Raw genomic sequence first — 17,372 nt, 5'->3', positions numbered from 1 at the left:
GCACCGGTTTCCACTGCCAGCAGCAGTGCAGGAGGCTTCCCTTCTCTCCACCTCCTCTCTGACGCTTGTTGTTTCCTGTCTGCCTCCTTATAGCCATTCTGACCACAGTGAGCTGCTATGTCCTTGCGGTTTGGATTTGCCTTGGCCTCAGGCTTAATGAGGGTGAACAAGTTTTCATGCACCTGTTGGCCCTCTTTAGATCTTCTTGGGAGAAATCTCTGTGTCCATCTTTGGCCCAGGTTTTCATTGGCTTGTTCTTTTTCTTGTGGAGACGTGTGAGTTGATTGTATCTTTGGGCTTTTCACCCCTTGTCCGATGTGTGCTTTGCAAACATCCACTCCCAGTTGTTGTGCTGTCTTTGCATTGAGTCGATGGTTTCCTTGACTGGGCAGAAGCGTCTGCATGTGAGGTGGTCCCGTTTGTTTGTTGTCTCCTTTGCTGCCCTTGCCCAGTCAGACAGGCTTCTTCCCAATAGGCGGCTCAGACAGATGGCAAAGAGCACTCTGCCTAGGTCTTCTCCTACAAGTTTCACGGTTTCAAGTGTGCCATTCAGGGCTTTAATCGATTCCAGGTGGTGCGTGTGCCAGGTGGAACATCATGGTCTACTCTCGTTGTGTTCCATGTGGCTGTGCAGGCTTCCCAGCACCGTTTATCGGAGAGACTCTCCTTTGTCCACTGTCTCCTCTTGGCTCCCTGGTCGCAAATGGGCTGTCCATGTATGTTTGAGTTGGGCTCTGGGCTCTCGATTCTGTAGCATGGGTCTGTGTGCCTGTTTTTGGGCCCGGACTGTGCCGTTTCGGTACCCAGCGCTTCGTCCTCTATGTTGAAATCAGAAAATGTGATACGTCCTGCTTTGTTCGTTTTCCTCAGGATTCCTTGGCCTATTCAGGGTCTCTTGTTGCTGGCTGGAAACTTTAGGATTCTCTCTTCTATCTCTCTGGCAAATATGGCTGCAACTTTGACTGGGATTGCATGGAATCCAGAGATTCCTTTCTCCGCTATGGACGTTTCAAGTGTGTTAATTCTTCCATTCCTAGGTCCCGGAATATCCTTCTTTTTCCTTGTGTCGTCTTGAATTTCTTTCCCCAAACGTTTGCTAGTTTTCGGTTGACATAGCTTTCACCTGTTTTGCTAAGGCTCTTCATAGACATCTTCTTCTTCGTACTGGCAAGCTGTGTTTTTTGTTCGTTTGTGTTTAGCTTCCGTTTTTCTATTCTTTGCAACTTGTAATTGGTTCTGTTTTGGCAGAAGTGCATCGCTGTGCTCACATCTGCTGGCAACGCTCCTGTATTTGCTGTGGAAGTCTGGCCCTATCTAACGTCCCTTCCCATCTGCCTCTACACCCCCTCGGACGCCTGCCCCAGAATGACTGAAGCAGTGTTGAGGAGGCTCACCCCCAGGATTCCACCCGGCCCACCCCGGGCCACCGACCCAGAAGCTGCGGACCTCACCGCTGCACCACCGGCCGGCCCCTTTCATGTTCCATTGGCAACCTGCAGTTGAGTGCAATGGGGCTTGAATATGCTGCTTGAGCCCAGCTCTGGCACTGTGTAGATGAGGCCAGGTGGTCTGTCGGGGCCACTGTGACGTCAGAGGATTGGTCATAATTGTGTGTCTGCTGCCCCGGCAAGCTTCATGGACACAGGGCTTCAGAGCCCGCTTGGAGCAGTCTCATAACTCACCCTTCCCAGTGAGCCCAGGTTTGACCTTCGCTGCCGTGTTTTGGCTTGTGAATTTCTCTGACTTTCAAACGTTCCAGCAGAGCCTGTCTAAAGACTGACATCTTTCATTGTGCATTATTCAGGTGTGATATCTGTTCGCCTTGCATTTTCTGGGACCTTTTTTTCTTTTCCACAGTATCCTCGTCATGGTCTTTCTCAGCTATCTCCCTTAGATGTGCTTATCAGTCCGTTCTCCTTCAGTCCAAGGGATTAATTTTGTATTTCTTGAATCACCGTATGTTCTCTAGGCCGAGGTGTGAGTGCTTTCGTGATTCTTGGTTGCTGTCTTTGAATTTGCAGCGGTCACTTGTAGGACTCTTTGCTATCCTAGCCTAGGTCAAACGAAGCACTGAGAACCCGTGGTCACCTGGGTTGGTTTGACATCCTGAGATCAGAAACTCCAAATTCGAGGTGGTCCTGGCAACCCCCTTCATGGACATCATGTTTTTCCGAGACAAATTATACAAATCTGATGAATTCCTCGCTCCAGGAAAGATATTTTTCTTTCTCTTTTGTGGATTTGGGAAGTTTCGAACTTGACCCCTGACCCTTGGACGTTGCCCTAGATTCCGCCTAGATGCGGGCTGACTGTATTTCTATAGGCTGTGCCATTTGTTTGACCTACATCCTCAGCCCTGGCATGTTTATTTTTCTGGAAACAGAATTGTCATGTTCTAATTTTCAGCCAGCTTCCTTCCATATGGCGTCAAAGCACATAATCAATAATCCTTCTACGGCAAGAGGTCGGGGGAGAGAATTTCATTGGAGCCAAAGTGAGCACTCTAGCCTGGGAGGGCAGCCTTCACAAAGGAACCAAGCCCTCTGGAAAAGGGTGATTTTCAGCACACTTGTAGAGCCCTTCCCAACAAAGAGACCTACCCCAAGCATGACAGGGCTCCATTCCTTCGAGGCTTCCAAGACATCTCTTGGGACGCATTAGCATGTGGCCAGTGGGCCCCCGTGACGCCAGAGCTATGGAAAGTGAGACTGATCTTCCAAGAACGCTAGGGGCCTAGGAAAGGAGGCATCGACTCTTCTCTTCAATGTCCTCAAGAGATCCTTCTTGACTTTGGATTATGCTTAAGGCAGAAGGACACTGTAGGTCTGATAAGGCCCAAGTGCGGCCTCGTGTTTCCAGTCAAGTTTCAAGCTTGAATCAGCATGGCCTCCCCATAGACTTGAATAGATGACAATGTTCTCCTCTCAGTGCTTGTCCCTCTATTCTCGCTTCTTGCCAAGGATTCCTTTCTTATCCCTGGCATCAGAGTCTGTTTGATCTCTTCCAGTTTCTGTGCCCGCTTTCTGTTTGTCAAAGCTGTTTCTGGGTATGTCTCCCTTTAATAGCCCAGCCTAGGCCAATCCTCAGACTGTACCCATGCGGCCATCTTGGGGGACATGTTCACCGTGATGTCATAAAGAACCTCAGAAGGCTAAGTTGTCCTGACAACCTCCAAGCACACAGAGTTTCAGAGCCATCTCAGACCAGTCTGACTCCTCCCCCTTTCCAGGTAGGATAGTTTTCCTTTTTCTGGATTTCTTGTCGGTTTCTAACTTTCTCCTCGAACTTGGAAAGGCCTGCTCCATTCTCTCTAGACACTGGTCTCTTTCCTGTAAGATTACCCTGGGTGTTATCTCTTATGTCGTGGGTAGATGGCCAAGTGGGTGGACCTTCCCCAGAGAAAGTCCTGGACTCCCTCCCTAGTTGAAGTTGCCCGGGCAATCCTCTGATGCGCAATGATCGTGTCATCTCCTAGCACTCTGCCAATTCCGCCTTGGCAGGTCCCATGTTTTCCTTCCTTCTTCCTTTGGGGAAGTGTCCCAGATGCCTTCCTAGATTGGAATATTCTCACGGTGCTTTTTCTGGTGCGTATTGATAAGGGACCCTCACAATTGCTACTTCTTTAGGACCTCCGTCCGCACCGTACCATGAAATCTCTATTCCCTAACAGTGCTAATGTGATCTGCACCCGTGCTGTGAAAGAGTGAGGCCCGGGCCACCCAAGCGGAACGTGGGCACTTGCCCGCTCCACCACAGGGCCGGCCCTGACTTGCACTTTTGGACCAACCTGTGGCCTGAACTTGGGAAGATGTGGGCCTGTTTGGATTATTCGTGAAGGTGATTAGTAGGAACATCATGGACGGTAACGTTTTCCGTTGGTTCCTGGGCTTAGCACGGATCAGGTTCTCTTGGTAGGATTCCTCTTCATGTATTTGGAATGGTCTACCTTTCTGTAGCATCAGTAAGCCTTTTGAGGTGATTTTCCATCCTTGGAAGTTCACCTTCTCTAATCTCTTTCAGCCCCCAAAGCTGTATGCCGTCATTCTGGACCCCTTTTTGGATGTTTGCTTTTAGGTGGATTTATTGCCATAACCCTGCATTCGAACATCCTATGTCTTTCAGATTTACATCCTCATCGATTTAGACTTCCGTGTAGGTTCCATCCTCTTCACCAGCGTAAGCCGAATCACAGGCCCTCACCACACACTTGTGCCTCATCATCTCTTCCACCCTCCCCCACCGCCCCGCTTTGCCTCTGGGCACCCCCGATCAAATGTCCAGTGCCGCCTGTTGGTCAGTGCTTGCTTTTTCTTCTCCTTGTAAGTGAGATCCTACGGTATTTGACTTTGTCCCTGGGGCTTGTTTCACTTCCCCTAAAACCCTCCCAGCCATTCTGGTGGTCACAAATGGCTGGATTGCATCCTTTGTTCCCGCTGAGTGGTATGCCATTGTGTGGCTATAGCCCATGTTCCTTCTCCATTCGTCCCTTGCTGGGCACCAGGGCGGCTTCCAAGTCTTGGAGAGCGGGAGTAAGGCTGTGCTGAACTCAGCGGTGCACATGTCTTTAGGCGGTAGTGTTTCCGAGTTCTTTGGCTAAACGCGCCCCAGAGGAACAGCTGGATCATATGGGACATGGATTCTTAAATTTCGGAGGCAGTTCCACACCGCTTGGCCTAGTGGCTGCACCGGTTTCCACTGCCAGCAGCAGTGCAGGAGGCTTCCCTTCTCTCCACCTCCTCTCTGACGCTTGTTGTTTCCTGTCTGCCTCCTTATAGCCATTCTGACCACAGTGAGCTGCTATGTCCTTGCGGTTTGGATTTGCCTTGGCCTCAGGCTTAATGAGGGTGAACAAGTTTTCATGCACCTGTTGGCCCTCTTTAGATCTTCTTGGGAGAAATCTCTGTGTCCATCTTTGGCCCAGGTTTTCATTGGCTTGTTCTTTTTCTTGTGGAGACGTGTGAGTTGATTGTATCTTTGGGCTTTTCACCCCTTGTCCGATGTGTGCTTTGCAAACATCCACTCCCAGTTGTTGTGCTGTCTTTGCATTGAGTCGATGGTTTCCTTGACTGGGCAGAAGCGTCTGCATGTGAGGTGGTCCCGTTTGTTTGTTGTCTCCTTTGCTGCCCTTGCCCAGTCAGACAGGCTTCTTCCCAATAGGCGGCTCAGACAGATGGCAAAGAGCACTCTGCCTAGGTCTTCTCCTACAAGTTTCACGGTTTCAAGTGTGCCATTCAGGGCTTTAATCGATTCCAGGTGGTGCGTGTGCCAGGTGGAACATCATGGTCTACTCTCGTTGTGTTCCATGTGGCTGTGCAGGCTTCCCAGCACCGTTTATCGGAGAGACTCTCCTTTGTCCACTGTCTCCTCTTGGCTCCCTGGTCGCAAATGGGCTGTCCATGTATGTTTGAGTTGGGCTCTGGGCTCTCGATTCTGTAGCATGGGTCTGTGTGCCTGTTTTTGGGCCCGGACTGTGCCGTTTCGGTACCCAGCGCTTCGTCCTCTATGTTGAAATCAGAAAGTGTGATACGTCCTGCTTTGTTCGTTTTCCTCAGGATTCCTTGGCCTATTCAGGGTCTCTTGTTGCTGGCTGGAAACTTTAGGATTCTCTCTTCTATCTCTCTGGCAAATATGGCTGCAACTTTGACTGGGATTGCATGGAATCCAGAGATTCCTTTCTCCGCTATGGACGTTTCAAGTGTGTTAATTCTTCCATTCCTAGGTCCCGGAATATCCTTCTTTTTCCTTGTGTCGTCTTGAATTTCTTTCCCCAAACGTTTGCTAGTTTTCGGTTGACATAGCTTTCACCTGTTTTGCTAAGGCTCTTCATAGACATCTTCTTCTTCGTACTGGCAAGCTGTGTTTTTTGTTCGTTTGTGTTTAGCTTCCGTTTTTCTATTCTTTGCAACTTGTGATTGGTTCTGTTTTGGCAGAAGTGCATCGCTGTGCTCACATCTGCTGGCAACGCTCCTGTATTTGCTGTGGAAGTCTGGCCCTATCTAACGTCCCTTCCCATCTGCCTCTACACCCCCTCGGACGCCTGCCCCAGAATGACTGAAGCAGTGTTGAGGAGGCTCACCCCCAGGATTCCACCCGGCCCACCCCGGGCCACCGACCCAGAAGCTGCGGACCTCACCGCTGCACCACCGGCCGGCCCCTTTCATGTTCCATTGGCAACCTGCAGTTGAGTGCAATGGGGCTTGAATATGCTGCTTGAGCCCAGCTCTGGCACTGTGTAGATGAGGCCAGGTGGTCTGTCGGGGCCACTGTGACGTCAGAGGATTGGTCATAATTGTGTGTCTGCTGCCCCGGCAAGCTTCATGGACACAGGGCTTCAGAGCCCGCTTGGAGCAGTCTCATAACTCACCCTTCCCAGTGAGCCCAGGTTTGACCTTCGCTGCCGTGTTTTGGCTTGTGAATTTCTCTGACTTTCAAACGTTACAGCAGAGCCTGTCTAAAGACTGACATCCTTCAGTGTGGATTATTCAGGTGTGATATCTGTTCGCCTTGCATTTTCTGGGACCTTTTTTTCTTTTCCACAGTATACTCGTCATGGTCTTTCTCAGCTATCTCCCTTAGATGTGCTCATCAGTCCGTTCTCCTTCAGTCCAAGTGATTAATTTTGTATTTCTTGAATCACCGTATGTTCTCTAGGCCGAGGTGTGAGTGCTTTCGTGATTCTTGGTTGCTGTCTTTGAATTTGCAGCGGTCACTTGTAGGACTCTTTGCTATCCTAGCCTAGGTCAAGCGAAGCACTGAGAACCCGTGGTCATCTGGCTTGGTTTGACATCCTGAGATCAGAAACTCCAAATTCGAGGTGGTCCTGGCAACCCCCTTCACGGACATAATGTTTTTCTGAGACAAATTAGACAAATCTGATGAATTCCTCGCTCCAGGAAAGATATTTTTCTTTCTCTTTTGTGGATTCGGGAAGTTTCGAACTTGACCCCTGACCCTTGAACATTGCCCTAGATTCCATCTAGATAAGGGCTGACTTTATTTCTATAGGCTGTGCCATTTGTTTGACCTACATCCTCAGCCCTGGCATGTTTATTTTTCTGGAAACAGAATTGTAATGTTCTAATTTTCAGCCAGCTTCCTTCCATATGGCGTCAAAGCACATAATCAATAATCCTTCTACGGCAAGAGGTCGGGGGAGAGAATTTCATTGGAGCCAAAGTGAGCACTCTATCCTGGGAGGGCAGCCTTCACAAAGGAACCAAGCCCTCTGGAAAAGGGTGATTTTCAGCACACTTGTAGAGCCCTTCCCAACAAAGAGACCTACCCGAAGCATGACAGGGCTCCATTCCTTCAAGGCTTCCAAGACATCTCTTGGGAAGCATTAGCATGTGGCCAGTGGGCCCCCGTGACGTCAGAGCTATGGAAAGTGAGACTGATCTTCGAAGAATGCTAGGGGCCTAGGAAAGGAGGCATCGACTCTTCTCTTCAATGTCCTCAAGAGATCCTTCTTGACTTTGGATTATGCTTAAGGCAGAAGGACACTGTAGGTCTGATAAGGCCCAAGTGCGGCTTCGTGTTTCCAATCAAGTTTCAAGCTTGAATCAGCATGGCCTCCCCATAGCCTTGAATAGATGACAATGTTCTCCTCTCAGTGCTTGTCCCTCTATTCTGGCTTCTTGCCAAGGATTCCTTTCTTATCCCTGGCATCAGAGTCTGTTTGATCTCTTCCAGTTTCTGTGCCCGCTTTCTGTTTGTCAAAGCAGTTTCTGGGTATGTCTCCCTTTAATAGCCCAGCCTAGGCCAATCCTCAGACTGTAACCATGCGGCCATCTTGGGGGACATGTTCACCGTGATGTCATAAAGAACCTCAGAAGGCCAAGTTGTCCTGACAACCTCCAAGCACACAGAGTTTCAGAGCCATCTCAGACCAGTCTGACTCCTCCCCCTTTCCAGGTAGGATAGTTTTCCTTTTTCTGGATTTCTTGTCGGTTTCTAACTTTCTCCTCGAACTTGGAAAGGCCTGCTCCATTCTCTCTAGACACTGGTTTCTTTCCTGTAAGATTACCCTGGGTGTTATCTCTTATGTCTTGGGTAGATGGCCAAGTGGGTGGACCTTCCCCAGAGAAAGTCCTGGACTCCCTCCCAAGTTGAAGTTGCCCAGGCAATCCTCTGATGCGCAATGATCGTGTCATCTCCTAGCACTCTGCCAATTCCGCCTTGGCAGGTCCCATGTTTTCCTTCCTTCTTCCTTTGGGGAAGTGTACCAGATGCCTTCCTAGATTGGAATATTCTCACGGTTCTTTTTCTGGTGCGTATTGAGAACGGACCCTCACAATTGCTACTCCTTTATGACCTCTGTCCGCACCGTACCATGAAATCTCTATTCCCTAACAGTGCTAATGTGATCGGCACCCGCGCTGTGAAACAGTGAGGCCCGGGCCACCCAAGAGGAACGTGGGCACTTGCCCGCTCCACCACAGGGCCGGCCCTGACTTGTACTTTTGGACCAACCTGTGGCCTGAACTTGGGAAGATGTGGGCCTGTTTGGATTATTCGTGAAGGTGATTAGTAGGAACATCATGGACGGTAACGTTTTCCGTTGGTTCCTGGGCTTAGCACGGATCAGGTTCTCTTGGTAGGATTCCTCTTCATGTATTTGGAATGGTCTACCTTTCTGTAGCATCAGTAAGCCTTTTGAGGTGATTTTCCATCCTTGGAAGTTCACCTTCTCTAATCTCTTTCAGCCCCCAAAGCTGTATGCCGTCATTCTGGACCCCTTTGTGGATTTTTGATTTTATGTGGATTTATTGCCATAACCCTGCATTTGAACATCCTATGTGTTTCAGATTTACATCCTCATCGATTTAGACTTCCGCGTAGGTTCCATCCTCTTCACCAGCGTAAGCCGAATCACAGGCCCTCACCACACACTTGTGCCTCATCATCTCTTTCACCCTCCCCCACCGCCCCGCTTTGCCTCAGGGCACCCATGATCAAATGTCCAGTGCCGCCTGTTGGTCAGTGCTTGTTTTTTCTTCTCCTTGTAAGTGAGATCCTACGGTATTTGACTTTGTCCCTGGGGCTTGTTTCACTTCCCCTAAAACCCTCCCAGCCATTCTGGTGGTCACAAATGGCTGGATTGCATCCTTTGTTCCCGCTGAGTGGTCTGCCATTGTGTGGCTATAGCCCATGTTCCTTCTCCATTCGTCCCTTGCTGGGCACCAGGGCGGCTTCCAAGTCTTGGAGAGCGGGAGTAAGGCTGTGGTGAACTCAGCGGTGCACATGTATTTAGGTGGTAGTGTTTCCGAGTTCTTTGGCTAAATGCGCCCCAGAGGAATAGCTGGATCATATGGGACATGGATTCTTAAATTTCGGAGGCAGTTCCACACCGCTTGGCCTAGTGGCTGCACCGGTTTCCACTGCCAGCAGCAGTGCAGGAGGCTTCCCTTCTCTCCACCTCCTCTCTGACGCTTGTTGTTTCCTGGCTGCCTCCTTATAGCCATTCTGGCCACAGTGAGCTGCTATGTCCTTGCGGTTTGGATTTTCCTTGGCCTCAGGCTTAATGAGGGTGAACAAGTTTTCATGCACCTGTTGGCCCTCTTTAGATCTTCTTGGGAGAAATCTCTGTGTCCATCTTTGGCCCAGGTTTTCATTGGCTTGTTCTTTTTCTTGTGGAGACGTGTGAGTTGATTGTATCTTTGGGCTTTTCACCCCTTGTCCGATGTGTGCTTTGCAAACATCCACTCCCAGTTGTTGTGCTGTCTTTGCCTTGAGTCGATGGTTTCCTTGACTGGGCAGAAGCGTCTGCATTTGAGGTGGTCCCGTTTGTTTCTTGTCTCCTTTGCTGCCCTTGCCCAGTCAGACAGGCTTCTTCCCAATAGGCGGCTCAGACAGATGGCAAAGAGCACTCTGCCTAGGTCTTCTCCTACAAGTTTCACGGTTTCAAGTGTGCCATTCAGGGCTTTAATCCATTCCAGGTGGTGCGTGTGCCAGGTGGCACATCATGGTCTACTCTCGTTGTGTTCCATGTGGCTGTGCAGGCTTCCCAGCACCGTTTCTTGGAGAGACTCTCCTTTGTCCACTGTCTCCTCTTGGCTCCCTGGTCGCAAATGGGCTGTCCTTGTATGTTTGAGTTGGGCTCTGGGCTCTCGATTCTGTTGCATGGGTCTGTGTGCCTGTTTTTGGGCCCGGACTGTGCCGTTTCGGTACCTAGCGCTTCGTCCTCTATGTTGAAATCAGAAAGTGTGATACGTCCTGCTTTGTTCATTTTCCTGAGGATTCCTTGGCCTATTCAGGGTCTCTTGTTGCTGGCTGGAAACTTTAGGATTCTCTCTTCTATCTCTCTGGCAAATATGGCTGCAACTTTGACTGGGATTGCATGGAATGCAGAGATTCCTTTCTCCGCTAGGGACGTTTCAAGTGTGTTAATTCTTCCATTCCTAGGTCCCGGAATATCCTTCTTTTTCCTTGTGTCGTCTTGAATTTCTTTCCCCAAACGTTTGCTAGTTTTCGGTTGACATAGCTTTCACCTGTTTTGCTAAGGTTCTTCATAGACATCTTCTTCTTCGTACTGGCAAGCTGTGTTTTTTGTTCGTTTGTGTTTAGCTTCCGTTTGTCTATTCTTTGCAACTTGTAATTGGTTCTGTTTTGGCAGAAGTGCATCGCTGTGCTCACATCTGCTGGCAATGCTCCTGTATTTGCTGTGGAAGTCTGGCCCTATCTAACGTCCCTTCCCATCTGCCTCTGCACCCCCTCGGATGCCTGCCCCAGAATGACTGAAGCAGTGGTGAGGAGGCTCACCCCCAGGATTCCACCCGGCCCACCCCGGGCCACCGACCCAGAAGCTGCGGACCTCACCGCTGCACCACCGGCCGGCCCCTTTCATGTTCCATTGGCAACCTGCAGTTGAGTGCAACGGGGCTTGAATATGCTGCTTGAGCCCAGCTCTGGCACTGTGTAGATGAGGCCAGGTTGTTTGTCGGGGCCACTGTGACGTCAGAGGATTGGTCATAGTTGTGTGTCTGCTGTCCCAGAAAACTTCATGGACACAGGGCTTCAGAGCCCGCTTGGAGCAGTCTCATAACGCACCCTTACCAGTGAGCCCAGGTTTGACCTTCACTGCCGTGTTTTGGCTTGTGAATTTCTCTGACTTTCAAACGTTCAAGCAGAGCCTGTCTAAAGACTGACATCTTTCATTGTGGATTATTCAGGTGTGATATCTGTTCGCCTTGCATTTTATGGGACCTTTTTTTCTTTTCCACAGTATACTCGTCATGGTCTTTCTCAGCTATCTCCCTTACATGTGCTTATCAGTCCGTTCTCCTTCAGTCCAAGGGATTAATTTTGTATTTCTTGAATCACCGTATGTTCTCTAGGCCGAGGTGTGAGTGCTTTCGTGATTCTTGGTTGCTGTCTTTGAATTTGCACCGGTCACTTGTAGGACTCTTTGCTATCCTAGCCTAGGTCAAACGAAGCACTGAGAACCCGTGGTCATCTGGCTTGGTTTGACATCCTGAGATCAGAAACTCCAAATTCGAGGTGGTCCTGGCAACCCCCTTCATGGACATCATGTTTTTCCGAGACAAATTAGACAAATCTGATGAATTCCCAGGTCCAGGAAACATATTTTTCTTTCTCTTTTGTGGATTTGGGAAGTTTCGAACTTGACCCCTGACCCTTGGACGTTGCCCTAGATTCCGTCTAGATACGGGCTTACTTTATTTCTATAGGCTGTGCCATTTGTTTGACCTACATCCTCAGCCCTGGCATGTTTATTTTTCTGGAAACAGAATTGTAATGTTCTAATTTTCAGCCAGCTTCCTTCCATATGGCGTCAAAGCACATAATCAATAATCCTTCTACGGCAAGAGGTCGGGGGAGAGAATTTCATTGGAGCCAAAGTGAGCACTCTAGCCTGGGAGGGCAGCCTTCACAAAGGAACCAAGCCCTCTGGAAAAGGGTGATTTTCAGCACACTTGTAGAGCCCTTCCCAACAAAGAGACCTACCCCAAGCATGACAGGGCTCCATTCCTTCAAGGCTTCCAAGACATCTCTTGGGACGCATTAGCATGTGGCCAGTGGGCCACCGTGACGCCAGAGCTATGGAAAGTGAGACTGATCTTCCAAGAACGCTAGGGGCCTAGGAAAGGAGGCATCGACTCTTCTCTTCAATGTCCTCAAGAGATCCTTCTTGACTTTGGATTATGCTTAAGGCAGAAGGACACTGTAGGTCTGATAAGGCCCAAGTGCGGCCTCATGTTTCCAGTCAAGTTTCAAGCTTGAATCAGCATGGCCTCCCCATAGACTTGAATAGATGACAATGTTCTCCTCTCAGTGCTTGTCCCTCTATTCTGGCTTCTTGCCAAGGATTCCTTTCTTATCCCTGGCATCAGAGTCTGTTTGATCTCTTCCAGTTTCTGTGCCCGCTTTCTGTTTGTCAAAGCTGTTTCTGGGTATGTCTCCCTTTAAATCCCAGCCTAGGCCAATCCTCAGACTGTAACAATGCGGCCATCTTGGGGGACATGTTCACCGTGATGTCATAAAGAACCTCAGAAGGCCAAGTTGTCCTGACAACCTCCAAGCACACAGAGTTTCAGAGCCATCTCAGACCAGTCTGACTCCTCCCCCTTTCCAGGTAGGATAGTTTTCCTTTTTCTGGATGTCTTGTCGGTTTCTAACTTTCTCCTCGAACTTGGAAAGGCCTGCTCCCTTCTCTCTAGACACTGGTCTCTTTCCTGTAAGATTACCCTGGGTGTTATCTCTTATGTCGTGGGTAGATGGCCAAGTGGGTGGACCTTCCCCAGAGAAAGTCCTGGACTCCCTCCCAAGTTGAAGTTGCCCGGGCAATCCTCTGATGCGCAATGATCGTGTCATCTCCTAGCACTCTGCCAATTCTGCCTTGGCAGGTCCCATGTTTTCCTTCCTTCTTCCTTTGGGGAAGTGTACCAGATGCCTTCCTAGATTGGAATATTCTCACGGTGCTTTTTCTGGTGCGTATTGATAAGGGACCCTCACAATTGCTACTACTTTAGGACCTCTGTCCGCACCGTACCATGAAATCTCTATTCCCTAACAGTGCTAATGTGATCTGCACCCGTGCTGTGAAAGAGTGAGGCCCGGGCCACCAAAGCGGAACGTGGGCACTTGCCCGCTCCACCACAGGCCCGGCCCTGACTTGTACTTTTGGACCGACCTGTGGCCTGAACTTGGGAAGATGTGGGCCTGTTTGGATTATTCGTGAAGGTGATTAGTAGGAACATCATGGACGGTAACGTTTTCCGTTGGTTCCTGGGCTTAGCACGGATCAGGTTCTCTTGGTAGGATTCCTCTTCATGTATTTGGAATGGTCTACCTTTCTGTAGCATCAGTCAGGCTTTTGAGGTGATTTTCCATCCTTGGAAGTTCACCTTCTCTAATCTCTTTCAGCCCCCAAAGCTGTATGCCGTCATTCTGGACCCCTTTTTGGATTTTTGATTTTAGGTGGATTTATTGCCATAACCCTGCATTCGAACATCCTATGTCTTTCAGATTTACATCCTCATCGATTTAGACTTCCGTGTAGGTTCCATCCTCTTCACCAGCGTAAGCCGAATCACAGGCCCTCACCACACACTTGTGCCTCATCATCTCTTTCACCCTCCCCCACCGCCCCGCTTTGCCTCTGGGCACCCCCGATCAAATGCCCAGTGCCGCCTGTTGGTCAGTGCTTGTTTTTTCTTCTCCTTGTAAGTGAGATCCTACGGTATTTGACTTTGTCCCTGGGGCTTGTTTCACTTCCCCTAAAACCCTCCCAGCCATTCTGGTGGTCACAAATGGCTGGATTGCATCCTTTGTTCCCGCTGAGTGGTATGCCATTGTGTGGCTATAGCCCATGTTCCTTCTCCATTCGTCCCTTGCTGGGCACCAGGGCGGCTTCCAAGTCTTGGAGAGCGGGAGTAAGGCTGTGGTGAACTCAGCGGTGCACATGTCTTTAGGCGGTAGTGTTTCCGAGTTCTTTGTCTAAACGTGCCCCAGAGGAATAGCTGGATCATATGGGACATGGATTCTTAAATTTCGGAGGCAGTTCCACACCGCTTGGCCTAGTGGCTGCACCGGTTTCCACTGCCAGCAGCAGTGCAGGAGGCTTCCCTTCTCTCCACCTCCTCTCTGACGCTTGTTGTTTCCTGTCTGCCTCCTTATAGCCATTCTGACCACAGTGAGCTGCTATGTCCATGCGGCTTGGATTTGCCTTGGCCTCAGGCTTAATGAGGGTGAACAAGTTTTCATGCACCTGTTGGCCCTCTTTAGATCTTCTTGGGAGAAATCTCTGTGTCCATCTTTGGCCCAGGTTTTCATTGGCTTGTTCTTTTTCTTGTGGAGACGTGTGAGTTGATTGTATCTTTGGGCTTTTCACCCCTTGTCCGATGTGTGCTTTGCAAACATCCACTCCCAGTTGTTGTGCTGTCTTTGCATTGAGTCGATGGTTTCCTTGACTGGGCAGAAGCGTCTGCATGTGAGGTGGTCCCGTTTGTTTCTTGTCTCCTTTGCTGCCCTTGCCCAGTCAGACAGGCTTCTTCCAAATAGGCGGCTCAGACAGATGGCAAAGAGCACTCTGCCTAGGTCTTCTCCTACAAGTTTCACGGTTTCAAGTGTGCCATTCAGGGCTTTAATCCATTCCAGGTGGTGCGTGTGCCAGGTGGCACATCATGGTCTACTCTCGTTGTGTTCCATGTGGCTGTGCAGGCTTCCCAGCACCGTTTCTTGGAGAGACTCTCCTTTGTCCACTGTCTCCTCTTGGCTCCCTGGTCGCAAATGGGCTGTCCTTGTATGTTTGAGTTGGGCTCTGGGCTCTCGATTCTGTTGCATGGGTCTGTGTGCCTGTTTTTGGGCCCGGACTGTGCCGTTTCGGTACCTAGCGCTTCGTCCTCTATGTTGAAATCAGAAAGTGTGATACGTCCTGCTTTGTTCATTTTCCTGAGGATTCCTTGGCCTATTCAGGGTCTCTTGTTGCTGGCTGGAAACTTTAGGATTCTCTCTTCTATCTCTCTGGCAAATATGGCTGCAACTTTGACTGGGATTGCATGGAATCCAGAGATTCCTTTCTCCGCTATGGACGTTTCAAGTGTGTTAATTCTTCCATTCCTAGGTCCCGGAATATCCTTCTTTTTCCTTGTGTCGTCTTGAATTTCTTTCCCCAAACGTTTGCTAGTTTTCGGTTGACATAGCTTTCACCTGTTTTGCTAAGGTTCTTCATAGACATCTTCTTCTTCGTGCTGGCAAGCTGTGTTTTTTGTTCGTTTGTGTTTAGCTTCCGTTTGTCTACTCTTTGCAACTTGTGATTGGTTCTGTTTTGGCAGAAGTGCATCGCTGTGCTCACATCTGCTGGCAATGCTCCTGTATTTGCTGTGGAAGTCTGGCCCTATCTAACGTCCCTTCCCATCTGCCTCTGCACCCCCTCGAACGCCTGCCCCAGAATGACTGAAGCAGTGGTGAGGAGGCTCACCCCCAGGATTCCACCCGGCCCACCCCGGGCCACCGACCCAGAAGCTGCGGACCTCACTGCTGCACCACCGGCCGGCCCCTTTCATGTTCCATTGGCAACCTGCAGTTGAGTGCAATGGGGCTTGAATATGCTGCTTGAGCCCAACTCTGGCACTGTGTAGATGAGGCCAGGTGGTTTGTCGGGGCCACTGTGACGTCAGAGGATTGGTCATAGTTGTGCGTCTGCTGTCCCGGCAAACTTCATGGACACAGGGCTTCAGAGCCCGCTTGGAGCAGTCTCATAACGCACCCTTCCCAGTGAGCCCAGGTTTGACCTTCGTTACCGTTTTTTGGCTTGTGAATTTCTCTGACTTTCAAACGTTCCAGCACAGTGTGTCTAAAGACTGACATCTTTCATTGTGGATTATTCAGGTGTGATATCTGTTCGCCTTGCATTTTCTGGGACCTTTTTTTCTTTTCCACAGTATACTCGTCATGGTCTTTCTCAGCTATCTCCCTTAGATGTGCTCATCAGTCCGTTCTCCTTCAGTCCAAGTGATTAATTTTGTATTTCTTGAATCACCGTATGTTCTCTAGGCCGAGGTGTGAGTGCTTTCGTGATTCTTGGCTGCTGTCTTTGAATTTGCACCGGTCACTTGTAGGACTCTTTGCTAGCCTAGCCTAGGTCAAAGGAAGCACTGAGAAACCGTGGTCATCTGGCTTGGTTTGACATCCTGAGATCAGAAACTCCAAATTCGAGGTGGTCCTGGCAACCCCCTTCATGGACATAATGTTTTTCTGAGACAAATTAGACAAATCTGATGAATTCCTCGCTCCATTAAAGATATTTTTCTTTCTCTTTTGTGGATTCGGGAAGTTTCGAACTTGACCCCTGACCCTTGAACATTGCCCTAGATTCCATCTAGATAAGGGCTGACTTTATTTCTATAGGCTGTGCCATTTGTTTGACCTACATCCTCAGCCCTGGCATGTTTATTTATCTGGAAACAGAATTGTAATGTTCTAATTTTCAGCCAGCTTCCTTCCATATGGCATCAAAGCACACAATCAATAATCCTTCTACGGCAAGAAGTCGGGGGAGAGAATTTCATTGGAGCCAAAGTGAGCACTCTAGCCTGGGAGGGCAGCCTTCACAAAGGAACCAAGCCCTCTGGAAAAGGGTGATTTTCAGCACACTTGTAGAGCCCTTCCCAACAAAGAGACCTACCCCAAGCATGACAGGGCTCCATTCCTTCAAGGCTTCCAAGACATCTCTTGGGACGCATTAGCATGTGGCCAGTGGGCCCCCGTGACGCCAGAGCTATGGAAAGTGAGACTGATCTTCCAAGAATGCTAGGGGCCTAGGAAAGGAGGCATCGACTCTTCTCTTCAACGTCCTCAAGAGATCCTTCTTGACTTTGGATTATGCTTAAGGCAGAAGGACACTGTAGGTCTGATAGGGCCCAAGTGCGGCCTCGTGTTTCCAATCAAGTTTCAAGCTTGAATCAGCATGGCCTCCCCATAGACTTGAATAGATGACAATGTTCTCCTCTCAGTGCTTGTCCCTCTATTCTCGCTTCTTGCCAAGGATTCCTTTCTTATCCCTGGCATCAGAGTCTGTTTGAGCTCTTCCAGTTTCTGTGCCCGCTTTCTGTTTGTCAAAGCAGTTTCTGGGTATGTCTCCCTTTAATAGCCCAGCCTAGGCCAATCCTCAGACTGTAACCATGCGGCCATCTTGGGGGACATGTTCACCGTGATGTCATAAAGAACCTCAGAAGGCCAAGTTGTCCTGACAACCTCCAAGCACACAGAGTTTCAGAGCCATCTCAGACCAGTCTGACTCCTCCCCCTTTCCAGGCAGGATAGTTTTCCTTTTTCTGGATTTCTTGTCGGTTTCTAACTTTCTCCTCGAACTTGGAAAGGCCTGCTCCCTTCTCTCTAGACACTGGTTTCTT

The sequence above is a fragment of the Equus asinus genome, chromosome X, assembly GCF_041296235.1.
Source record: "Equus asinus isolate D_3611 breed Donkey chromosome X, EquAss-T2T_v2, whole genome shotgun sequence".
Lineage (NCBI taxonomy): Eukaryota > Metazoa > Chordata > Mammalia > Perissodactyla > Equidae > Equus > Equus asinus.
This window is presented reverse-complemented; position numbering follows the sequence as displayed.